Below are 27,563 nucleotides of genomic sequence, written 5' to 3' on the forward strand. Positions count from 1 at the left end.
TAAAATCATCAAAAACTAGTCCACGAGGAATATGACTTATGAAATTGGTCAAATTTGCATGTTACTCCACGTCTTGGGTTTTTGCGAAGAAGAAATATGTAATACGCTGTGGAGAATATTGGGACTCAACATTGCCTTTGAGGAAAAACTTGCAAAAATAACAATAAAATGTATTGTTATAATATTTGTTCATCTTAAGAACTAATCTGGGAACAAAATAAAAATAACTTTACGTATTGCAACTTGTTGTTTTGAATCTGCTCGAACCGATTGTTTGCATGCAACAAAAATCGCCAAAAATACACTTTATTTTCAATTAATATTTTAGCATGAAAAACACTGTTTAAATTGCAGGAAATGCATGAGTAGTAGCAATGTGAATATATATCCACGCATTCAGTGAAGATTACGACAAGTCCCAAGCACTACGAGCCCTTTTTTATCACATTTCAAAAAAGAGGTACAGTGATCAAAGTCACCCCGGTGATCAAAGACACCCCAGTTTACGGTAATACTAGACATTCAGATGCATATGGTAATATGTTAGACGAAGCGGAAATTTGATTTACACCAAATTTGTACCTGTCAGACAAATAAACAAATCTATCAAATAACAAAACTCATCGCGTGTGAAGACTTCGATACAGGCAACAAAAACAAGAAATTCCAATCTGTTCGTTGCTGACTGCATTTTAAACAAAAAGTGTATGTTTAAAAGCGTGGCTGTCTGACATTAACTTGTTTTTTATGAAGAACTAGTTAGCTGGTCCGGCAAACTTCGTCTCGTCCATTTTTTCTCTTTATCTAATTAATGTTGGACATTAAAAGCATGAGAATTCTTCATTGATTCCACATACTTCCAGCGATTGGCCTTGCGATTTGTATATAGTCTGTAAATGCATGACGAGTCTCATAATGCATGCGTTTAAACTCAATAGTTTGAAATTATTGGTTCGACCGGAATGAGAATATTAATCCTTAACCCTTTTTTTACGAGTTTAGCTTAACTATTTAAACAATTTATTGAAAGTTTTAAAAAAAGAAAATAAAACAATATAGCTAGCGAAAAATAAATTAAGTAAATAACCGTTTTAAGAATTATCAAAACAATTTCACTTCATCTAATGCAATGTTCCTTTTGCGTTCTTTGAACACCTGAAGTGTGTGAAGCGATCACGATGATTACATTGGGAACATCTCTGTATGTCTCTAAATGCTGGCCAATATGATATTTCATCATAACGGATATTTATACCAGGTACGCGTTGTAATTCTTTGACATCTTTGTGCCCACAAGTACTCTGAGGCACCATATAAAAGTTATTGGAATAAGCGAAAAATAAATTGCTAATTTGTTGATTCGTTGCACTCAATAAACAATAGATCTACGTAAAAATTATTCGTGTTCTGAAATCTATCTTAACATATAAAAATGCAGCTCTGTCTGTCTGTTTGTCTGGTCCATATATTGCCCTTCTATGCTTAGTTGTCCCAGTGCACAATGGTCCAGAAACCAAATTTAGGGGGAAATTTTGGTCTAGAGCTCTATAGGAATGTTTTCGAGGAAAACTTTCTTCTACAAAGTTGCTACATATGATAAAGCGCTTATTGAAAAATTATCAAAAATTAGAGTGACAAAAATTTTCGATGCAAGTATCTAACTTTTTTATCTTTGTAGATAGAAGAAAAACTTGTTCTACAATATTATAGCTCCAATGATCTTAAGTAACTTTGTAAAAAAAAGTTTTTCTCTATCTTTGAAAACAACTGATTTATATTGAAAAAAACACATTTTGTGCTCTAACTACTTGATTTCAAGTTTCACCTTAAACTGTCTTCGAAAGACTTTTAGAGTTTTTTAAGAGAAACAATTTGCAATGCTGATATTGTAAATATCTCAATTCTACTCAAAGTTATTAATGTTTTTCATCAAAAAACTTGCATGTTTCATAAGTTTGTCATTCTTTTTGGGGCAAACATAAAAAATATCTCTTGGTCTCATTTTGAAGGGCATACTTGACTCTATAAATGGATGAATTTTTAAAAAAAAATTAATTTTTTAAATTTGAGTAAATTCAATTTAAAAACATGACAAAAATTCCAATAATTTTAAATATTAAATTATTTTTGTGGTATTTTATCTTACAACTAGAAGTCATCACATTTAATTTGATTCAAAAAGTTCGAAAATCGATCAACTGGTTCAAAAGTTATAAATTTTTGGAAATAATATACATCGAATATAGCCGTTTTTTATGGTCACCCTATTTCGGAGCTAGTCTCTCTAACGAAACCCAATGAAAAAATACGGGTTTGATTATTTTTAACATAGATTCATCCCTACGATTTTGAGCACAATTAAAGCACTTTGCGTGACCAACTTCGAAATATGGTGACTATAAAAAAACGACTGTGTTCGATGTATTTAATTTAAAAAAAATCATTACTTTTGAACCAGTTGATCGATTTTCGATCTTTTTGGATCAAATTGAAGGTTATTATTTCTAGTTATAAGAAAAAATGCCAGAAACATAAATCTGCGTGCTTTTAACTGCGTAATATATAAAATTGTTGAAAAAAACAACATATTTTAACCAATTCCTCCATTTATAGAGCCAAGTATACCCTTCAAAATGAGACCAAGAGATATTTTTTTATGTTTACTCCAAAAAGGATGACAAAACAATGAAAAACGAATGTTTTTTGATGAAAAACATTAATAACTTTGAATAGAATTGAAATATTTACAATATCAGCATTGCAAATTGTTTCTCTTAAAAAGCTCTAAAAGTCGTTTAAAGACAGTTTTAAGGTGAAACCTGAAATAAAGAAGTTAGAGCGCAAAATGTATTTTTTCGGTTGTTTTCAGAGATAGAGAAAAATTTTTTTTACTAAGTTACTTAAAATCATTGGTGCTATAATATTGTAGTACAAGTTTTTCTCCTATCTACAAAGATAAAAAAGTTAGATACTTGATTGCATCGAAAATTTTGGTCACCCTAAGCTTTGATAATTTTTCAATAAGCGCTTTTTCATATATAAGAAAAAAGTTTTTCTCTAAAACATTGCTATAGAGCTCTAGGCCCAAATTTCCCCCTAAATTTGGTTTCTGGACAATTGTGCAGTGCCTATGGAGTTTTCTATAAACATGGAACAACTATGCGTATAACGGCAGCATAGGCTCGGAAACAACTGAACCGATCGGCGTAAAATTTTGTATATGAGGGTTTTAGGGGCCGAGAAAGGTGACTAAGATAGTTCGAGACCCCTTTTTCTTCTGGAAGGAAGGGGTTCCATACAAATGAAATACCAATTTCTGCACATCTCGAGAAATATTCAAGCAAATGGAACCAAATTTGATATGTGACGGTTTTTGGGAACAAGAAAAATTTTCATGGTAGTTCGACACACCTCCTACTTCTGGATAAGAGGGCTCTTATTCAAATTAAACATAAATTTCTATGGTGGTTTAACACAACAGAGTGCAACTGAAATACTGGTATATTGCCAGAATTTCAATCGCATGAAAAATACAGCGCAAATGAAATGAATTCATCAAAAAATTATTCTCATCTTCTTTCAAAATAATGCTTGGAACTGAAAGTACCTAGCTGGGATGAAAGCGTAGGAAGTGAAGAAGTTTTTGGAAATCTATTCAATGTATTCCGGCACGACCGAAATTTGTCACTTAGTCAGAAACAATTTGGAGGCGGAGTTGTCATAGCCATAAAGTTCGAATTTACTTTCGAAAAAAAAATAACAGACAAGCATGAAAGAAAAGCCTTGGTGCTAACATTCCGATTCGGAACTCGACATACTGTTTTTTTTATTATACACTAGCTAGCTCTACGATCCTACTGCCACTAACGGTCTCTCCTGAGCCGAGACTCGAACCTACGACGACTGGCTTGTTAGGCCAGCATCGTACCTCGAGACCAGCTGAGAGGGTAACAAACAAGCATAAGGAATTGGAATGATCTATGCTAGAGTAGTACTATTCGGGCGACTTAACGAACGAAACGCAAATTTAATCGTAGACATAGACAATGAATCCATTTTATAACCAGTCGTAGGCGACAACGCTACATTACAATTTATTTTTTTACAAATTGGCCTTCATCAAATAAATCCAGTCAGAAAACGACAAAACCCATATTTAGTCCTCCTGTGAGTGCTTCGCTGGCTCCCTTATGGAATAATGAAGCATTTTATACAGCCATCGAATACTCAATCTTCATAAATCAAAAGTATTACCCCTTAGACCTTGAATATGAAGAAGTGCCGGAATACAATAAAACAAACTTTCAACAAATGAAGTCTTCATATGAACAATTGTATGGAAAGAGGGTAATATCAACCATGAAGCAGAAAAAGAAGAAGACGAAGTCAAAACAGCAAATGGCCAGTATGGTTCAACCCACAATTAAAACAATTGAAAAACAAAAAACAAAAAGCACACAGTCAATATAAGCAAGAAGGCACAGACAGTAACTTGCAATATTACCATTAGATACATCAATCAAGAATCTAATACTGCCATTAAAAATGCTTATGAAAATTATAAAGTAAAGTCGAAAATAAAATTAAATGTAACCCAAAAAATTTTTCAACTATACAAAAACGAAAATGAAATGCACAAACTTTCCAACACAAATGAAATTCGACGGACAGACATTTGCAATCTATTTGAAAATTTCTTTCAGCAAGTATACATGACATTTACTAAAGAAGACCTCGACTATGACTACTTTCCATTTATTCCGAAAAATGCAAACGACATTTCCGTCTATCAACTATCTAAACTTGACATATGTAAAAAGCTGAAAGGCTTGGATGTAACAAAAGGACCAGGACCGGATGAAATCGCACCTGGGTTTCTAAAAAAATCGGCTGACGAATTGGCCACACCATTACAAAAACTTTACAATATATCTCTGAAGAACAAAAAGATTCCTGAAATATGGAAATCTTCTTATTTAATCCCCATTTCCAAATCTGGAACCAAATTAGACATTCGCAACTACCGTGGAATTGCTATTCTCTAATGCATTCCTAAACTGTTCGAATCAATTGTAAACGATTTTTTTCCATCAAATAACACACAGAATAACAAATCAACAACATGGCTTTTTAAAAAGCAGGTTAACCACCTAAAACCTCTTAGAATTTGTATCAGTTACTTTGAATGCCTAAGACAGTGGCAACCACGTAGAAACTCTTGCACAGACTTTAGTAAGGCATTCGAACGCATCGACATAAAATTATTACTTTTCAAATTGCAAAAAATAGGAATAGAACATAGACTTCTAAATGGCTTCACTCTTTTTTTTCCTCTGTGTGGACTCATCACTGCGACCAGACTCATTTTGATCTATTGTGATATTGCCCAGCACTTCAAATTATTGGCAGTATCACTATTGAAGTGATACGCTTCTCATTTATATCCGTGCTTGTGTGTGAGAGAATACCCTTTCGTTTCAAGCTTACTGCTCTACTATACCGCGCCTCTTTCTATCCTACCAATATCGCCAAATTACAATTCCCTGAACTGAGGCTACACCTAACGTTCCTCTCTGGCTAGGTTTATTCTAAGAGGGACTTATTATGTCAAGAGGACGGAGTCTTATCGAAACCTCGTTCCTCCAGCCAAGACCGCGTCATAATTACAATTCCCTGAAGAGAACTAATATACGTTACTCAGACCAGTTTTTGTTAAGATGAAAGTCAGCAAGGGTACTATAGAATGCAGCTTGAAGGAAGGGTATGTAGTGGAGATCCTGAGAATAAACCCATGTTAAAGTCCTTTGACAACCAAATGGCTTGATTCTACTAAGATTCGAACCCACGACCACTCGTTTATCAAAGCGGACTCTGTAACCTTGCGGCTATGAAGCTACCTTCACTCATATTTAACGGGGCACAAAAAAATTGTTCGCTTTCAAAACGTGAGTGCTGATCCCATTCGTGTCTCTTCTGGGGTCCCTCAGGGCTCCCACTTAGAACCTCTTCTCTTCATTTTATATGTAAACGACATTACCATCCTACCGAAACACCCGAAAATATTTGTGTATGCAGACGATATGAAATTATTCATGGCAATAACTGAATCCAATGACGCTGTAATATTCCAGAACAAAATCATTATAAAACAGTCACTCATGAAGAACGCATTGAATCCGAGCAGAAACAATTTTTTTTTTTCATTTTGCGCTTCGTAAACTAAACTGGACATCCTTTTCTCTGCCGTCATACCAAGCACGCTGCATGCTTATCAGTATACAACCTTCAAAAAAACGCCGTGAACTTGCAATACTATACTATATCAACGACATTATTTCTCTCCATGTAGTGTCTGAAACATCACTTATGCAATTGAATTTTTACACACCGAGTATTCAGTTGAAATGCTTTTTTTAGAGTTGTAAGAGTTATGAGATTATTTTGTAATCGAATTGATGAGCTCATGTGTACGAGTTTTAAATAAGTTCGTAACCGTGAGTTGAATCAAGCTTTTACTCGTCCAGAATAAATCTGTTTCTTTCAATTCTGATTCTTCTAACTTAATCAAGGAAGTTATCAATTTACCCTGCCGAGTTGTTGGAAGTCACAATCCATACCTTTGGATCTTATCTGTTTCTTGGAAAAGTTAAACCAATCATTAGTTCAAAGAAACAAATATAAGGTAAAAAATAACGACAGCATTACAGACTTAGTATGTATACACGGCAGCAAAGGGTGATGGCGTGGAATACGAGAACCACTTTAAAGATGTTGTTCTGTACAGCTCGAAAATACGTGTTCGGATGAGCGAAAAATAAGCGTCGGATTTACGACTACCTCACTGCGGCTGTCGCCATCCGTTGGCGGTCAATGACAGAGTATTTCATATTCTACCACCAAGCTGACCAAGTTCACCACTCAACAAACTGTACTCTAAGGAATTCTATTTATAAAAAAAAATATTCCCATTCAGCTTTCTCATTTTTCATGCCAGTATACGTGTACTCGAGTCCACTTTAGAGTGATTATTAAGTGTCTTCATTCGACCGTTGTCCGACATACTGCGAACTACTACAATATTCGCCAGCATGTCACACTTTGGACTACTGGTTCGTTACCACCTTGATGAAAATGATTGCCACCCGTTTGAACGTATGATTTAGTGTCACGGCAACTGTCAACTGTTCACCTTTATCAAGTGGACTGCATATGTCACTCGCCTCACTGCTTCACTTCGTTCGCTCACTCAGTCCTGACATGACCCACAAACCAGGAACTGCTGTGTGCATCAGTCAGAGTGGAGGCTGCACCTAATGGCTACCATCATCTTGATTCGGAAGTCGGGACAGGTTGACTACGGACTGCTGTGTAGTACGACCGGACCGGACTGTAACCGTACCATCGTATCACGTTTACAGGCACTCAATCACTTAACGCCAGCAATTTGTCAGAATTAGCACTTTGTAGTGGATATATAATTCAATTGACTCTCTCATATGAATGTGTGTGCGGTGAATGGACAAACAAACGATGGCAGAGCGATTGAGTGCTGGCGTGCAGATGGGACTGCTTCGGCTAATCGCATGCATGAAATTGCATGAATCGGAAACTTCAAGTATTTGAATGGAGTAACTGAGGCTGCAGCGGAACGTGAATTGTGTTGAGAGAAGAATGCCATCAGATCCAAACAGTTTCAACTAGGCTTTCTGTGTTGAAAGTGTTTCGTACGGAATTTTAGTATCTCGATATCTTAATTTTCGAACGATGTTCAAGGCCTTATGAAATTGTTCTTCCGGATTGTATTATTCTGAATATTGCAAATCCACAAATTTATTTACCATTCTTATTATTATTCTAATGAAAGTTTTGATGGTTTTGCCTGGTGAAATATTTCACTAGAAGTAACATTGGTGTTCTTCAAAAACTCGATTAAAATTTTAAACCAGGTGAAATAAAATCAAGGCTGCCACTTAAACAGACAAACAAAACGAAATCTAGGAATTCGTTTCGAAAAATCTATTTCGTAGAATGCTATCTTCAACATCCACGGATATCATTTACTTTCCCACATCCATGCTCCTTAACAGAGTCGTTGGAACTTTTTCCAAGTAACTTTTAGAGATGTGACGCAGAAATATTAGATCAACGTAAACTTTCACTGTCCTGTGAATTCAATAATTTTCGGCCGAAATACGGATCAGCAGACGAAATATACGAAAAGCAGTGCATCATCCGTCGAATAACGCGGATATTTTCAGTACATGTTGTTTTGTTAACTCACTCCCTCTGTACATATTACTTTCGAAGGCGGAAAACAGCAAAAGACAGTTGAAATTCACTAGAATCAGATTATACTGAGTTGGATTAGAATACACTCTTGGCATCGTGCATGTTGGCGTTGCTGGCAGGGAAAAAATTCAAAGTTTTTTCTGGTTTACACGAAATCCGATGAAAAAAAAAGCTGTCATGTAAATCAGCATACAAAAGCAAGAATTTATCTCACACAAATCTTCGAAAATATAAGCAACACTTTCGTAGTGGAAAGACATTGATTTGTTTATGGAGTAAAATTTCATACTACTGTCTCGCTGTGAAAAAAGCACGACTATTCGCAAGACATTTCAATTAACATTACATAACTCATGAAAAAAAAAACATCAACTCCATAGCTGCTTGATACTTTGTCTTTCTCGGTTAGATTGGTGTTTACCTCTTTCGTTTAATATTTGTACGTTTTCAATTACTTATATCGCAACACTATTACGCATTACGATGAAGGTCACTAAATTATCCAGCAAATCCAGCTTCAATGATGTTTTCAAGAAATAGGCATATTCAATTATACTATTTGTCAGGTTCTAAAGTAATACTTTAGAAATTAGAGTGTATTCTATCGAAAAGTAAAGTTTCTCCTCGTCGAAAATCGTTTTACACTGCTCGTCGAACTAGCCGTTACATCGATTCCTCACGACATATCCAACAACACCTTCCGCTTAGGGGAGAACCGTACAAGACGCACCAGTTGGGTAAGATGGCCCATGCTATTAATTCCCCGAAATACTTACACATCTGGCTTTTTATGACGAAATTTTTCGCTTTTCTCATAAAAACCCAGGTTCTCTACAGTTTTCAAATAAAAAAGTGTGCCATAATGACTAAAATACTCAGAAAACTGTGCAATTGGCTGTGGCTCTGTCCAACATGTAATTATTCATGAATTTTATTCAAGCTTCAATGATTACCTAACTAGTGAATAATACAAAAAACTATGGTTCCCCTAACCTTTACACTTTTGGAGTTTATAATACTATGAGTATTTCAAATTATTTCACTAACTTTTGTCAACTTAAACATAAAAACAATCAAAATTAAAATTGGGACAGAATGCACTATAAAGAGCTTGCAGGGGATTGCTTGACAATTTAGAGCATGTTCCATTATTTTTGATTTTACTTTCGAGACTTCAAGCGCTTCTCACTTCGCGTGCTGATTACTGCTAGTGGCATATTAGCCTGTAGCTTTGGAGCATACTGACCTTTGCTGTGGTGCGTTTTGGTCACGGGCTTGTTTGGCGGCAATGGTAATTTTTACCAAAAAAGACATTGAATTCGAGTATTTTATAATAAACTTCGTCATAAACATAAAATAAATAGATCCTACAATCATCCTACACGTTCAATGTCGCTTTGAAATGATTTGAAGCGCTGTAAATCGCGAAAATGCTTAACTGGTGCGTTTTGTACAATCCTCCCCTACAGTCTCTATATTTACAGTCTTGCTGATCATGCGATTTTGTTCAAAATATTAGAACCCTGAATATTAAATATTCGTTTAATTGTAGGTCTTTTGTAAACTGTTGCTTTGTAATATAACCTGGAATCAAATATAATTTAATTTCATCTATACACAATGCACAACAACTAACCCAATATTGGTTTTATCAAAGTTTTATAGCGCTTAATACAGCCAAAAAAGCGCTATAAAACTTTGATAAAACCAGTTTTGTTACTTGGGAATAAAAAGCAAAGCCTTGGTGCTACATTCCGATTCGGAACTTGACCTTCTGTTTACTATACACAGACTTCGCAGCCAACCGTTAAGTGTACAGGACAATTGCGGGACTAGCGCTACGATCCTACTGACACTAACAGTCTCTCCCGAGTCAGGACTCGAACCTACGACGACTAGCTTGTTAGGCCAGCATCGTACCTCGAGACCAGCTGGGGAGGCTTAGGAATAATATGCCTTAAATATAATTTCAACTGTGTTTTCAAGACTTGTTGAAATTTGAAATCAATTTCTGCTATTCCTTTCTCTGAGCTTTTGGTGCATTTCTCAACCTTAAGGCTGAATATTGATGGGATTTTTCTCATTAAAGGCTATAAGATAACATAACACCCTATAACAACTTCACTATCCTTCAAATTATTTATTTATTTATTCGTAACATATCAACAGACACAATATGGTCCTACTGATGAATCCTAAGTAATCTTAAAAAATTAGTTTTAATGTAGTCACGTGAAAGGTTGAAATCGAACACCGAAGATAGCCTGTTAAAGGTACCCTTACTAACACGCAGAGAATCCTGAGTAAGAATCCCCAGGATACCGGTTAACACGGTGACGGAATCGTGAAAGGAATTGCAAACACGATCCGGAGGATTCCCACTCACGATTCTTACTCAAGAATCCTAGAGCCATATACAGGGCATTCCTGAGGATTCTTTTTTCAGGAATCCTTTTCAAGGACGCTCACGAATCCAGTGTGAGGAATCCTAGAGAATCTATGCGAATCGTATGTGTTCGTCCGGGTTCGTTGCAAACTGATGATAGCGCCGTTGGCTCTGTAGTTGGTACGACTAAAAGGTAATCTAAAAAAGACACTGTTGCGAAGAGCTCTAGACACATTGATATTGATATTTAATTCGCTGAGGAGTGCAGGGCAGTCGATATTGTTCTTGAGAATATCTTCAATTAGCATGGCACGTGGAAGGTCCCGCCGCGTTTGTAGCGAATCAAGTCCGATGAGAAGCCTACGACTCTCATAACTCGGCAACTGGTGTGGGTTGTTTCATGGCATATGTCGAAGTGCGAAGCGAACAAATCTACATTGAACTGCCTCAATTCGATCAACACCGTTGAGATAATGAGGGTTCCATACTCCCGAGCAGTATTCAAGAATTGAACAAACAAGTGAGCAGTAGAGAGATTTCAGGCAGTATATGTCACTAAACGTTTTGGCGATTCACATCACAAATCCCAAACAGCGAGATCCTTTGGCAACGATGTACGTTATGTGCTGTTTGAACGTCAATTGATCGTCGAGGTGTACACCCAGATCTTTGAAACATGTAACTCTATTGATAGCGCTTCCTGCGAGATGGTAGTTGAAGCGTAGCGGGTTTTTTCGCGTGAACGTAATAACCGAACATTTATCGAGGTTCAGTGTCATTGGGTTGTTCTCGCACCACTCGCAAAAAGTTACTAATTGTCTTTCAAGGAAATAAGCATTCTCAATAGTCTTGATTTCAAAAAACATTCTGAGGTCGTCGGCAAAAGACAACCGTGGGTCTTTAAGGGAAAAGTTTACGTCGTTGAAGTACAGTAAGAAAAACAAAGGTCCAAGATGGCTTCCTTGGGGTACTCCGGAAGTTGCAGAGAAATCCTTAGAAATAAAACCGGATATATTGACTGCTAACCGGCGATTGCTGAGGTATGATTGAAACCAGGTGAGAACATTAGCTCCAATGCCCAGTCTATCCAATCTAGCTATAACGATGGCATGGTTGATTTTATCGAATGCGGTAGAGAGATCCGTATATATAGCATCGGTCTGATGTCCCATGGACAAAATGTCAGTTACATAAGATGTGAAGGACAGAAGATTTGTAGTAATTCTGCGTTTTGGCATGAATCCATGTTGGGTCTGATGAACGTACAGCTTGCTGTGGGCGAAAATTGGTTCCAATACGATCAGTTCAAATAGTTTGGCTACTGCACATAAAGCAGTAATACCACGGTAGTTAGTGACTTGTTTTTGTCTCCTTTTTTGTACACCGGGAACATGTATGAGGTCTTCCAGAGAGAAGGAAATACACTGGTTGCGAGTGACAGGCGAAATAACAGACAGAGCGGTGTAACAATGACATTGCAACATTTTTTTAGGAATGTTGCCGGAATTCTATCTGGTCCTGGTGAGGTTGATGATTTCATCTTGTTGATGGACGTTATTATTGTATCCTCGTCCACATTAAAAGAATTCAAGAGTTGGCTCGATAAAGGAACATTATTCGCCGCAAGCGATATTTGTAACGGAGTCAAGGTTTCGTTGGAAAAAACTCTGCTGAATTTCTTGGCGAAGAGGTCACAAATTTCTTCTGTGCAAAATGCCGTATTTTTTCTATCCCGTGTCGTCGAAGGCAACCCTGTTTCATTCCTCTGCTCTTTTACGTATTTCCAAAAGAATTTGGGACCACACTTTAGCCTACGTTGCACGGTTCATAACCGCTGCGCATGACAGCGCTTGACCGTTCTCTTGTAAATCTGGTTAATTTGCACGTATTGTTGACGTAGCATGTAACCACCATTTTTCGAATATCTTCTTAGCGCAGATCTCTTAGCTGTTTTCAAGCGTCTCAACTCATTAGGTTGCAATGATAGTAACCTGCATTTTTTGTTGACTTGTTTGGGTACATGGCGATCGATAGTATAGATTACAATATTGGAGAATGTTTGCACGGCAAGGTTAACATCGTCGTTTTAGAGAACTTCGGACCAATTTATGTTCAACAGGATGGTAATAATGCTATTGTAGTCGGCTTTCCAAAAATTATAGCTAATGGTGTCGGACTCGCGTCTATTAACTGAAGGGTATTTGACAGTCCAATAAGCCGTTGGTGCCAACGTGAAATGTTGACAATTCCGGATCGGCATACAAAAAACCATGCGCAGCAGGGCGCCATTTCAGGCCGGGAAAGTTGTAATCGCCCATAACTACAATTTCATCGATGGGAGAGGCTCGGGATGAAATTACTTTCTAACGATTAGGTGTGTGCGTCAATCAAGGCCAAGTCGCGTGTTTTATCTGGTGGTAAATATATCACACAAAAGAAGAGTGAATAATTCTCCAGGCTAATTCGTATTCAAATCTGTTCGACACGATCCACTGATATTTCATCGATCAAATGCGCATACTTTGCGCATTGCTTTTGTACTTTGCTTGTCTCATGGAGATCGACTGTTGAGTTCTCATATAATCGGGGTTATCATTTTTTTCAACTTTTCACAAAAAATAGATATAAATTCACCAACTGGTTTCTCAAGTGTCTCTATATTACATCGACCAGTTGGAGTCAACTGTTCGAAAGGTATTACACTCACACAACTTTCATGAAGTTCTTTAAAAAAAACTGTTGTCAAAATCTATGTATCGCTATGTTTCCATTTGCGGAGATAACAATATTTGAATCGTGTAGTTGAGACAGTTGTTCAGGTAATTTTCTAGAGAACCGTTCGCCCAATCATCTTATTGTCAAAGAATGCATCGTATCTAGATAAACATTTCAAAAGGTCCTATCTGCTTCACCGTTTTCCCGCAGCGTCTTTTCATTTTGGTAATGGTTCAGCTTTAATAACTCTCCCATTTCATTCAGGAGGCTAGAGTGATCCCTCCGCTATCAACTTGTGCAAATAACGTGTCATAAAAGGTGTTTAATAAGCTGTGGTGATTGAATTAAAGTGGTCGATAAAAAAATCGACCAAAGCAGATAGGACCTTTTAAAATGTTTCTCTAGATATAATATTGATCATACATTTCAATAAAATTATGATTCTTGTTGGAGAACCACGGACAAATTAAGAAAAACGTGTATTGTCCTAAATATTAAAAACAGGTTCGAGCTCAATGTCAAAATAACTCAAAACCAGTACATTTAGAATGTTAACTACCAAGAGCTTTTTGATTTTGAATGACTGTCTGAATGGTTTGAAATATTTAGAAGACAAAAATTTCGAAAAATTTTGAAATTAAAAATATTTAAAAAAAATTAAAATTCCATAAAATATTTGATTTTTATTTCTCCAACCTGTACTTTTTTGGAAGTTGCGTAATAACTACAAGTTTCTAAAAAAAATTAAACTCTTTTTTTTAATTGAAATTGGGTGTTTATTTCCAAATTTTGTTAGTCAAAAAAAAAATATTTTCACAGTGTGTTTTTTTATGCGGTCAGATAGTTTTTTTATACTACCACAATGCTTTGAATAAAACCTCTGCCAAAACGCATATGCCTTTCTAGGAACTAACTCATGGGTCTAAAAAATCTCTCCATTTGTGAAAAATGCTCAATTTACTAAGCCAAATACGTCTGCAAAATTTCATTCAAATAAAAAATAGTCGAAGCAATTTTTGCGTAATTCCAGGTCATTGGAAATGATTTTGCTCCTATGCAATTTTAGGGCCTGTTTTGGGTCAGTTTAAATATTTTTTTAGTAGATTGAGTAATTTTTCTCTTTCAACATTCCTTTCTATCAATTATTGACAACCTTGAAGAGGAGCTTGAAGTCATCCGAAGCTAAAGTTAAATGTTGTTGGCACACAGTTGTAGGTAGAGCACAACTTCATCGTCAACAATCAGAGTACCATTTCACTGTAAATAGTAGGAGGGTGGTAACCACGTGGTTGACGTAGGACTACGATACTTTATCTGGAAAACTAGCAAACGGAGTTGTAGCGTTTTTTCTCTTCATTTCTCTTCGATCTCGAAGCCAAAGTTACATACCAGGCTTCGGAGCGAGATTTTTAGTGAAAGAGGAGCCTCGTAGGTGATATTTCTTTGCCGTTTCCAATAGCTGTACTGGCCGCATTCGAGATATAAACACTAAGAAGAGAGGCTAGAGTACAACAATGCGCGAGTGACAGACAAATTTTAACTTCTTTGCAATCAACTAATTTTGGGGCGCTGAAAAGCGCTGCTGCCGCACTAGTGACACCCGGCAAGTTTGTTTGATATCTCGCCATTGTGAATTGCCAATTGCATATGACGTGGAATTATTGTCGTCTATTTGTTATCACAGTAGCATTTGAAACACTTCAGCAGCTTCTAAGTATTCCATAACAGCTACCAAATGGACGGATGCTTTAGTATCAACGCGTTTATTTCATTAGCACTGCAGACTATGAATTCGACCTCCTGGCGGGACTTGGAGCTCGGTACGAGATAAACAGGATTTGGCCTTTCCGTTCTCTCCGCGGCCAGTCCTTACCGCACTGATTGGTCGAAATATGCATTTAACAAGGCTCTACATTTGTCAATAGTATAATTGGTAGAATCACAAAATACAAGTTTTCCCAATCTTGGTTAAGGCATATCTAATTTTTCAAACAACTGCTGCAAGAATGAAACAAATCTGACCGAGTTCCAAGCATTTGAAGGTGGACAGTTTTTACGACTGTTACGAAGGTAACAATATTTTCTAAACCTATTTTCATCCATATCCTTCTCTTTCTGAATACAATTTGTTTTTATTTTTATCAATATCTTTTTGCAGGCTCTAGTATTTTCATTGTATTTGTTGCTCGCTTATTTTATTCAACCAGTTTGTCTGTTTTCTTTTTTCAATTTTTCTTTACTTCACTGTTTCTCATACTTTTAGTTTTTTAATATATATTTTCTGTTCACTTGTCCCAGATTTTCTATTTTCTCTCTTTTGCTAGATTGCTCCGCTATCCTCGTCTATTTTTTCCTCTGAATTTTAATTTAATTTTTCTCTGTTAGGCATCATTTTTTACTGTTAGCAAAGCCTTGGTGCTACCATTCCGATTCGGAACTCGACTTTCTGTTTATTATACACAGACTTCGCAGCCAACTGTTAAGTGTACAGGACAATTGCGGGGCTAGCGCTACGATCCTACTGACACTAACAGTCTCTCCGGAGCCAAAACTCGAACTGGCTTGTTAGGCCAGCATCGTACCTCAAGCTGGGAGGCTTATTATTTTCTACTTTTATATATCTTTTATTTCTTGTTTTTCGTTTTCAGTCAACCTTTTCCTTCTAATCTGTCATTTTCCAAAAACTAGCATCTTTTCCTACCCGTTTGTTCTGCTGGAAGCCGTTTATTGATTTCTGTTTTTGTTGCTCTTTTCATTTTTTTTTCGTAAGAAGTTTCCATAAGTTTTCGTATTTGTTCTCATTAGCTTTAAATTTGTATGTGGTTTCTGTTCTATATTTTTTCGAGTTATTTATTATTGTTATTTATGTTTTAACTGTGCCACTTTAACCATTTTTCTCTGATGTCCGCTTGTTCTTTTCTAATTTTCGCTATACGTTTATGACTTTCACATTGTTTATAGAAAAGTCCTTGAGCGTTGTTTTTGTGGTTATTTTTTTACGATTTTAGGTGATCAGAAGTAAATCACTAACATTGAATAATTGATTACAATTAATAATTATGATAATATGTCAAAATTGTCAAAAATATCAGAAATGTCCAAACTGCTAAAAATGTTGAATATTTTAAAATGTTACAAATGCTAGAAAAACGAGCGACAAAAGTTGTAACAAAGTTTCAGAAATATGAAATATGCACTATGACCTAAACTGTAAAAATATTATGTGTACTGTAGTAATCCAAATACTACTTTTGATTTCATATTTAGTTGTTTTGAATCTATTATTAACTTTTCTCGCCTCTCTGCATTTTTTGAATATAATCACATCTGTTCAACTGAAGAACCAAAAATGAGACAAAATCTCTTTGTTTTAAGTATCGACATCTAGCGGTGGAGAGAACGCATTTTACACTCGAAATTTTATTACGCTTATATTCCATTCATTCAACAAAAGGACTGTATGAGTTCTCGCCGCTTTTTCGCCGAGAGAATCCTTTGTTCTCCCTGGTACTGGTATAGCGAGGGTGCCTTTTCATGATAATCGTACAGTACCACCCGCATACGTGCAACGGTTTTATGTAGATATATTTTTGATGAATTTCATTGTTGCCCAAGTTGAAAACTGAACTTGACTAACGACAATCATTTTTTTACATTGTACCTAATATCATAAGCAGTGCTGTGTATAGCGCGTCTGATATGCATTACTTGCAATGTTTGGTAAAAAAAAACGGTACGAGACAAAAATATTGTCGTTGGTCGAGAAATTTAGTTTCCAAGTCCAACGAAAATATTCAAGTAAATCAACTAACAGGTTAAAATTGTTTCAACAGTCGCGAGGTGTACGATCCCAGAAAATTTGTTAAACAATGTTTGAATGGTTGAAAGGCTTTTAGTTCAATTTGTTCTATTGACGTTGATTGTGAATTGTTACTGAACTTCAGCTTTAAAAATCTCTTGAATGCGGTCCTGTCTTAACTTGATTTTGATAGATTCAACTATTCAAGATCACCTTTTTGCCTGATCATTGAAGCAAAAAAAAAATAATTTTTTGGTGCATGTTCAAACTATTGGAGCGAACTGTTCGAACGATGCACTGTAAAATCAATGTAGGATGGAACAGCAAAAAATGAATGCGAAAGCTTGGGCACCGATTTGCTGCAGAGTTTTGTTCGAAGTTGCATATCTGTTCTGTAATATAATTGATATGAGTCAATAATCCTATGGGTTTATTGGCTTAGTAATATAAAAATATCTGACTGTATAAAATGAATAAACTTTAATCATTCTAGTACATCTGTATCCTGTAATATGTATACTCCCCCCGTTATTATGATACTCTCTCATATAAAAGACCATCACCGTATAATTAGGATTGCAAAAATAACCGTAAAAAAAAATTTGGCGCGCGCAATTTTTTGCGTCCGTTTTTTCCCTTGCCCAGAGCATCGGAAAACAGACGGTAAAGGGTACGATTCGTCTAGTGTTGAGTAAAAAATCACCTGATAAATATGGTTTATTAATAAGCTCGCCGACACAAAAATTGGCATGAATTCTCGGTTTGTCCCAGTTCACTTGTCGAACTGATTTCCGGGTAATATTGGAGATAGAAGCACATCTGGATGCAATTTGCGATCAAAAGCTGACAGTTTCACTTGTTATACTTATTTTTAGCGAATCTATTTCAAAAATAGTGTATATAAAATAGAATTTTCAGTATAAACATTATCTTTTCAATGGTACTACGTTGACATGTAACACAGTTCATTAGCACTCACCAATTTCGATTTGATTTTCATTCCGCTAACGTTGCCTTGTCGTGTAATACAGGAAAGCTTGTAATGGAAAATCTCATTGACAGAGCGAAGATTAATTAGTACTTCTGTTCTGTGTAAAATAAACCGGATAAAAGCTATGCTACCGCTCTGCCAGTATTCGAGGCGTTTGAGGAATTTTCTCGGCACGTGCAATCAAATACAGCTGCTGCTGAGCAGCGGGATTTGTTGTGCGAAGAGAAATACGGTCGATTAGAGCAGTGGATAAAATTTGTTCAACATGAATATCAAATTTCCTAATTATAGGCTCTAGTTTTAATCATTAAATTGAACTGGGAAAACCACGGTTGACGTTGGACCCGGGTTGCTGAACTTAGTCACATGAAGAAATTAACGGTCGAGTTGATCAATTCATCATATCAAGTTTCCAAATGTATTTGAACGCTGTCATTGAATCCTATTTGAAATACACATCAAACAGTTCTAGTGTGTTGGAATTTATTGAAGAACCATTAAAAAGTCACCTTCGGCATCTAAGCCTAAAAATAATAAAAAGTTTTTCATTTAACTACTACACCACGAACACATCAAAAAATAATTAAACCTCTCTCCTAACACTCACTGTTCGATATTACGTACCGCAATCGCAGTTGTGCGTCATTCTGTGGGAAGCGCGGTAAAGTAAAAAACCCTTCCGAGAATAAATGCAACCGGCCGGAAGTGGACTCAAAATTGCCCCCTCCCGGTAGCTTGGAATTGTTGATGGCCTCGACCGTGACCGATATGGTCATCGTCAACATCATCGTTCGTCCTGGCCGTTGTCTAGTTTGCAGACTTGATTAAAAACGTGACCAAGAAGCTGTGGTTTTGTAACAACATTCAGCATCGGAACAATTGTTGGAAATGTTGTGTTATGCGGCATACCAAACTTTAGAATATTTTCAGCTGCGCTAAACTTTAATAATATTTCTAGGACAAATGCATTCGGCAGCTGACGTTTCAACTTACAACAGGAACAAATTTTTGGAACCAGCTGTTCCGGAAAGTGCATTTCCTGAACATAGTCAGAATACAAAATGAAACAACAGCACCATAAAAAAAGCACTTCTATCCTTTCGCCGCCATTCAATTTTTAGGTTTCATACCCAAATGCAAACGCTAGCCTATGGATATTCTCGTTCCAGTGTCGATAGTATCGCCACTATATATTCATATGGCGAAGATATCACGTTTTGTTGAAACTCCCGTCATATGCAAGGCTGTCCTAAGGGCAGTGTGCACTCTTTCGCCAGTCTCATATACATATTGACGAGCTATTGTTGAAACACGAAGTTCTGGAACCGTCGTCCTGCTGGGATCCTGCATCCCTATAAGTTTAACCAATGTCCTGCCGGTCTAACCGCTATCTGGAGCAGGAAGTAACACTCAGACTTTACTTCATTAAATTTATCTCATGCTGTGTCCATGGGAAAACGTAGAGTAAGTAATGGACTTCAGTTGATTTTACACTGAGTGTCCAACGCTGTCAATGTATTATGATTGTACACCCTGAGGGCTAACAATAAATACGAAACGTCCCTGTGTAACGAGAAATCGTTTAGACATTTAATAAATCACAAACATCGAGAGTGGGATGAAGGCATCGCAATCAGTTAGCAGAACTAGCAGCAAAACCATCTGGAAACAATACAATAAAAAAACATCTGATATTAAAAATTAGTCAAGTACAGAACAAGCAAAAGCACCCGTAGCAATGCAATTCAATAAGCAAATATAATGGAAAAAAATGAGAAAAGAGTACCCAAACGAAACGGTGAAACATAGCTGCGAATGTAAAACAGCAAACAATGCAAATGAACAAAATAAAGACAATTAAAACATGCAAACAAACAAATAAGAAAAACTTAAAAACCGGTAGTTTAAGAAGCAGAGAGTAAAGCAGGTGTTAGACGACGCAAATATTTGCTATTTTTGGTACGATTTTTATTTGCACCAAATAAAATCTGTATTGAAAAATAGTAAATGTTTGCTTCGTCTAATACCTGCTTAAGAGTCAATATTTGGGGCACTAATAAAATTTTCACTAATTATCAATAGATGACCGCGAGTGCTGGGTGATTTTGACATATGGGTCAGAATTCGTGAAACGGATCACTAAAAATCGCAATGTCTATTTTTTTTTCAAATAAGTATTAAAAACTTGAAGAGTTTCACTCGGGAAGTTGATTTTCCAATTTTTATTGAATTTGAGTAAGTTTTCAAGTTGTTATTGTCATTTGAAATTTAGATCAAAATTGTTTTTAAACAGACATAGCTTTAAAAATATTGCATCGCATTTGATGAAATTTTCACAGCAGATGCATCTTAAGTTGTAGTTTACGAGAATATTATTTTTGAAAAAAATTTTTTTTTCAATAGTAACTATTTAAAACAATATGTTGAAAATCTTTGTTCTGGAGCACTGAGAAATCTGAAAAAATCACAAGTATTTTTAACAAAATTTCGAAACTACCCTGAAAATCTCGTGGTGGTGTTATTTTTTCATCAAAAGATATGGGCTTTCAAAGTTGGTGCCGAACGCATTTTCAAGCGAGAAGCAAGTGAGCAGTCTACTATTGACAATCCCAGTTTCAGTTATACGCAAAAATTCTGTAAGGTTTGTAAAATTAGTTCAATAGAAATGATTTTTAGTCGCAAAATAGTCAAAATATGCTTTGTCTGTTACCCAACTTAATGATGAAGACAGTATATTTTATGCCCCTAGCAACTCGCAAGCCTACCTACACATTTTACTAAAAAAATAATGCAAAATTTAGTTAGGGGACAACCGTACAGAACGCATCAGCGGGGTAAGATCGCCCGTGCTATTACTTTTACTCATTATGGTGCACTTTTTGGTATAAGAACTGAATAAAACTGGGTTTAGGATCATTTATCGCTTGAAAATGCGTTGCGGCACCAACTTTGAAGGCCCATATCTTTTGATCAAAAAATAACACCACCGCGAAATTTTCAGGGCAGTTTCGAAATTTCTTCAAAAATACTTGTGATTTTTTTCAGATTTTTCAGTGCCCTAGAACATAGATTTTCAACATATTGTTTTAAATAGTTACTATTGAAAAAATATTTTTTTCTTCAAAAAAAAATATTTTCGTGAATTCGATGCAATATTTTTAAAACTACATCTATTTAAACACAATTTTGACCTAAATTTCAAATGACAACAACTTGTAAACTTACTCAAAATCAATAAAAATTGGAAAATCAACTTCCCGAGTGAAACTTTTGAAGTTTTTTATACTTATTTGAAAAAATTAGACATCGCGATTTCTAGTGATCTGTTTCACGAATTTTGACCCATATCTAAAACACTTCGACAATTTACTGATTTCATTGTGGCATCATATTCTTTAGTTATGTGAAAATGTCTAATTTTGTGCCAAATAAGTGTTATTTGTGGGAATTACTTTTCTAATTTGATTCAAAGAAAACGGTTGTTGAAACGTGATTGGTTTCATCGCTTCAAAGACGCTAATCCCGATGTTGACGACTAGCCGCGTGAAAGAATTCTGAAAACAAACAATGAGGATCCATACCAAACGCAGGTACAGCTTGCTTCAATATTGGGATGAAATTGTCAAATTTAAAATAAAAATGGCTGCATTTGCCGAAAAATGTAAATTTAGTTTTTAAATACAAAAATAATCTATCTGGCAACACTTCCGATCAAAAATAATATTTTTTCTGTATTCCTTGGTTTATTTTCTTCAAAATTCATCTATCACTATTTTTCGGGTGTCTTACGTCTATAAATTGTGACAAAAATAATTACGAAGTTTACAACTTTTTTCGTAAAAATGTTATATCTCGAGATTGGCTCATATTACCTCGGGATGATAGTTGTTTCTTATGTGAAATTTTTCAAGAAACACGATGAAATTATCAAATTTTAAATCAAATTGGCTGCATTTGCCGAAAAATGTAAATTTAGTTTTCAAATACAAAAATAATTTATCTGGCAACACTCCCGGTCAAAACTTATATTTTTTCTGGATTCCTTGGTTTATTTTCTTCATAAATCATCTTTCAGTATTTTCCGGACATCTTACGTCTATGACTTGTAAGAAAAAGAAAAAATAGATTTTGAACAAAAAGTGCGTGACTTTGCAATAAACAGGGGGGGGGGGGGTCCCACAGAGCGGGGGGTATTCCAATCGACACCGAATTTGGGATTTTTCCAAAGTGACAGTAGATGAATAACATTGAGCAAAATCTGTGATGGTCGTGTCCAAGTTTGTGCTTTTTCGTGGTCACTTCGTATGGAATGACCCATATACGTATTTCAACACTTACTTAGTGCCTTCGTCAGTGCATATTCGGACTGTTAGACAGTCCAAATAAGCACTGACGAAGGCACTAAGTAAGTGTTGAAATACGTATATGCGAGTGATAAGTGAAAAGTGATAGAGTTAAATAGTGAAAGTGGATAAAAAGTGTAATGTATATATAATGCTTTGATGGTATACGGATTCTGAAAATTGTAACAAAAGCGCTTTATGAAGCCTAACATGTTATTAGCTTTGTGGAATATTGTTTTTTAATGGTTAATGAAGGTTAGTTCGAAGTCTAAGACTACTCCTGAGTCCCTAACTCTTTCACAATTTGCTACAATTTGATTTCCTAATGATATTGTAAAGTTTGGTATTGTTCTTTTTCGACAGAATGATATTTGGTTGCATTTTTTTACATTTAACTCTAGTAAGCTTTTTTCACCATGCATATAATATGTATATTTCATTCTGGAATACATTGATGTCTTCTTCATTTCTTATTTCCAAAAAGAGCTTCATATCATCGGCATAAATTAACATTTTTAGTTTTTTGAGAATAAAGGAAATGTCGTTAACCTACAAGATGAAAAGAAGAGGTCCTAAATGAGAGCCTTGGGGGACACCAGAAGTGACAGGAATCGGATTAGAGTGTTGTCCGTTAAATTTAACTATTTGTTGGCGATTGGTTAATAATGATTCGAGCCGCTTCAGGAATTCTGGTTCAAGTCCGTTTTTTTGCAATTTTTAAAGTAGCATTGGTATGTCTATGCGATCAAATGCCTTGCTGAAATCTGTGTGAAGAGCTTCTACGTGGTTGCCATTATCCATTGCATTCAATGAATAATTTATAAATTCAAGTAAATTGGTTGATGTTGAACGGCCCTAGAAAAAGCCATGTTGCTTCTTAGTTATTCGGTTTTTCATTTGGAAAAATAGTTTTTCGTTCACAATTGCTTCGAATAATTGGAATAGGAAAATAGGAATGCAAGAGATTATGGCTATTCCTCGATAATTACGTATGTCGGATTTCCGGCCAGATTTGGAATAGGCACTAGAAACAAGCTTTTCCATTTTTTTGGGAAGCATCCATATTCCTGTGACATATTGAAGAGCCAGAACAATGGAGCAGTAAGTTCCGTTGCAAGATTTTTCGTAAATACTGGAGGAATTGCGTCAGGTCCAGGACCTTTTGAGGCATCTAAGCTATTCAACGCCTGCAAAATATCTTGCACATGAATTTGGTTTACACCAATATCTCTCGAGAAGTTTGGATAAAATGCAAAATAATCGCGGTCGCGTTCCTCTTCAGAAAATGTTGTATAGATTTCTCAGAAAAATTTCGCAAAAAGATTGCAAATCCTTTCCGAGTTGTCCCAGACATTTTCGTCAAGATGCGTTATAGAAGAAAAATTGACAGATTTTAGTTTAGTTTTCACGTAACTATAGAAGTTCTTTGGACAGTATTTTATTTCAAGTTCAGTTTTTGCATTATATACATCAAACGCATTACTGATGGCAAGATTAAGTTGATCGTATATATCCAAATAGATTGCTAAACTACTGTTGTGTATTTTATGAGTTTTATGTGCTTTTTGTTTACGGTTTTTCTAATTTTTAATATGACTATTATACCAGACAGGATTTTTTGTATTTCCAGAACGTCTCCTTTTCCTAAATGAATTTATTATGAGTTGTCGAAACCGATCGAAACCATCATTGGGAAATGGCATAGACTTCAATTGATGCGATTTGACACTGCGAGGAAAATTTCCACAATACAAGCAGAGGCACGAAAAAGTGATTCTACTGCATGACAATGTTCGGTCTCATACTACCAAAATCTTTAAAACTTACGAAGAAACGCTCAAATGAAAAGTTTTAGCTCACCCGCCATATTCCCCAGATAGTTGTCGTCCGATTCTTACTAGTTCCGTTCAATGGCATATGGTCCGTGTGAAGACTTCGGAAAGTGGCTTGATTTGAAGATAGCCTCAAAACGCGAACACTTTTAACGTGACGGTATTCAAGCTCTGCCAGAAAGATGAGACAAAGTTTTAGCTAGCGATGGACAATACTTTGAATGATTTTTTTTTTCTGTATGGACTTTCTCAATGCGACCAGAATCGTCGATCTATTGTGAGATATGCCCGGGTGTCTGCTGTATCCCACACGTCTATTAATAGCAATACCTATTGAGAAATGACATGCTTATTACGGGCCATCCACATACCACGTGGACAGATTTTAAACGATTTTGTTTTTTTGACGCCATTTTATTTGAAGACCAAATATCAAAATTCTAAGAGTTTGTCCACATATAAGCATATTCTTACCCATCTTTGAAAAAAAAAACAGATCTTATATCGGACAAAAACTGAGCTCAAAACGGTAATTCTACGAAAACGGATTTGGCCTGGTTTTACTAAAATTTCACAAATCAAAATAATATGGGTAAAATGATATGTTGCTGACATTTTACGTGGATCAGGCACCAACCAATCGATTTCTAAGACTTTTTTACTCAATATAAGACATAATTTGACTACCACTTTTAGATATTAGCGCATTACCATTAATACTCAGACATACTCTATATTATTTTGCTTTGTGAAATATACTAAAACTATGAAAAAACCGTTTTCGTAGAATTACCGTTTCGAATTCAGTTTTCGTCCGATTTAAAATCTGTTTTTTTAAAGATGGGTAAGAAGATGCTGATATGTGAACAAACTCTTAGAATTTTGATATTTGGTCTTAAAACAAAATGGCGTCGAAAAAACATCGAAAATTTCCGAATTCTCAAAAATTCAAAATGGTGCCATTGTTGCCCTTTAAGTTGAAATATGTTCAAACATGCGGAAATTTGGTTTGGCATCAAAATACACAAAAAAAAATATAGAAACCAAGGCAGAAATGATTAAGCTATGCATCCATTCTTATGAATTCTGGGTCTTCTAGCCATTACCGAAACGCGTCAAATTACGTGAAAGTGTCGTACAGAAATTGCTCGCCGGGTTCGTCGCTTTAACTTTATGTTTACTAGAAAATTCATTTAGGTCTCTGAAAAAAAGTTAGTGGCTAGAGACAGCAAAATTCACAGGAATGGTCGCATAGCTATAATCTTACATTTTTTCCGGTTTGAGCTTTTTGGGTGCACCTCCAAAGTGTTCTCGTGCATGCAATTTAATATCATTTTCTAAAGGTGTGATACGTAGGGCTGGTATCGACACGAGTGGCACGATATTTCGGAGGTCTGTTCAGCTCTTTGGCTTCGCCGATGACAATCATATTGTACATTGATATTGAAGTACGAGCCCTCGAGAAGATGGCGGAGACGTACATCAGACTGAAGGCTGAAGCCGGAACAATCCTGAATTTATTGGAAGTCGATTGGTGGTTGTATTTGTGTACATTGTATTTTAAATTTATATGGAGATTTGTATGGAAAATCCAACTTTTTTGCATTTTCCATTCCAAAGAGCTCAAAAGGGCTCAAAGCATAGAATTCATGACTTTTTTTTTCCTGTATGGACTTCCTCACTGCGACCAGAATCGAATTTATGAATTAAAATGGTAGGTTTTTTGATGCCTAACAACTGGGCCAAAGACACTAAAGAGCTAGGGTGTGCCAAAAAAATACTAGAGCTGTTCAAAGTTGAGTATGTCGAAATTTATGTTGCAAATCATTTTTCCTGCCAACACTGCCAGTGCGTCAGTCAGGTTTTCATCAGAAGTAATCTCTGAAACACGTTGTAGATTCTATTAACATCTACAATATTGACCTAAATTTGTTTGCTTGATCCAGCTGAGTGTATAAACTCGTTACGACAGGTTATTTCTGATGGGAATCCTACTGACGCCGGTACATTGGTAATGTTGGCAGAAAACAAGATTTTCTGCATTTAAATCGACATACTCAATTTTGAACAGCTATAGCTCTTCTTAGGGACATTCTACCTCTTCAGTGTCTTCTGCAAAGTTGTTAGGCATCTGAAATACAATACTTTAACATAATATAGTGCATTATTAGAGCATTATTGAGCTCTCTAGAAAGGTGAATGCAAAAAAGTAGGTTTTCTCATATGAATTTTCATACAAATTTGAAATGCAATGAGCCAAGCAGAGACAAAACCAATCGACTTCAGGTAAGTTTAGGGTTGTTTGGAACCCTAAAAGGAACCAAATAAACTTGGTTCTGGAAAACCGATCACTTTTCTCCACCCCCCCTAACTAACACCCAGAGAATCCTGAGTAAAAATCCCCAGGATACCGATTAACACGGTGACGGAATCGTGAAAGGAATCGCAAACACGTTCCGGAGGATTCCCACTCACGATTCATATTCAAGAATCCTAGAGCCATATACAGGGCATTCTTGAGGATTCTTTTTTCAGGAATCCTTTCAAGGACGCTCACGAATCCAATGTGAAGAATCCTAGAGAATCTATGCGAATCGTATGTGTTCGTCCGGGCCTACTGACCATAAACGCTTAAAAAACTAAGTGCATGAGAGGAAGAGGTTCCAGAGAAGACAGTATCAACCTTCCACCACGAAATCATATTAGCGGTAATGAAATCGAAGTGGTAGACGAGTTCGTGTACCTGGGCTAACTGGTGACTGCTGACAACGACACCAGGTAATAGTGCCTACTTTGGACTCCGGAGGACGTTCCGCTCGAATGAAATCCGCCGCCGCACGAAGTTAAACATCTACAGAACACTCATCAGACCAGTATCACTCTATGGCCACGAAACCTGAACTATACTCGTGGAGAACTCCCTTGGGGTTTTCAAACGGAAGATGTTGCGTACTATCTGTGGGATGGAAGATGGATCATGGCGGAGGCAGATGAACCACGAATTGCATCCGCTACTGGGAGAACCACTCATCGTTCAAACGGTGAAAATCGGGAGACTATGATGTCGTAAGAATGTCGCCGGACGACAGGCCGATGAAAATGGTTCTCGATAACGATCCGACTGGAACAAAGCGGTGGTTTGATTAAGTGGACAACGACCTGCTGGGCCTCCGCAGATGATATGGTTGGCGAACTGCAGCCATGAACC

This window comes from Wyeomyia smithii, chromosome 3 (assembly GCF_029784165.1).
Source record: "Wyeomyia smithii strain HCP4-BCI-WySm-NY-G18 chromosome 3, ASM2978416v1, whole genome shotgun sequence".
Classification (NCBI taxonomy): domain Eukaryota; kingdom Metazoa; phylum Arthropoda; class Insecta; order Diptera; family Culicidae; genus Wyeomyia; species Wyeomyia smithii.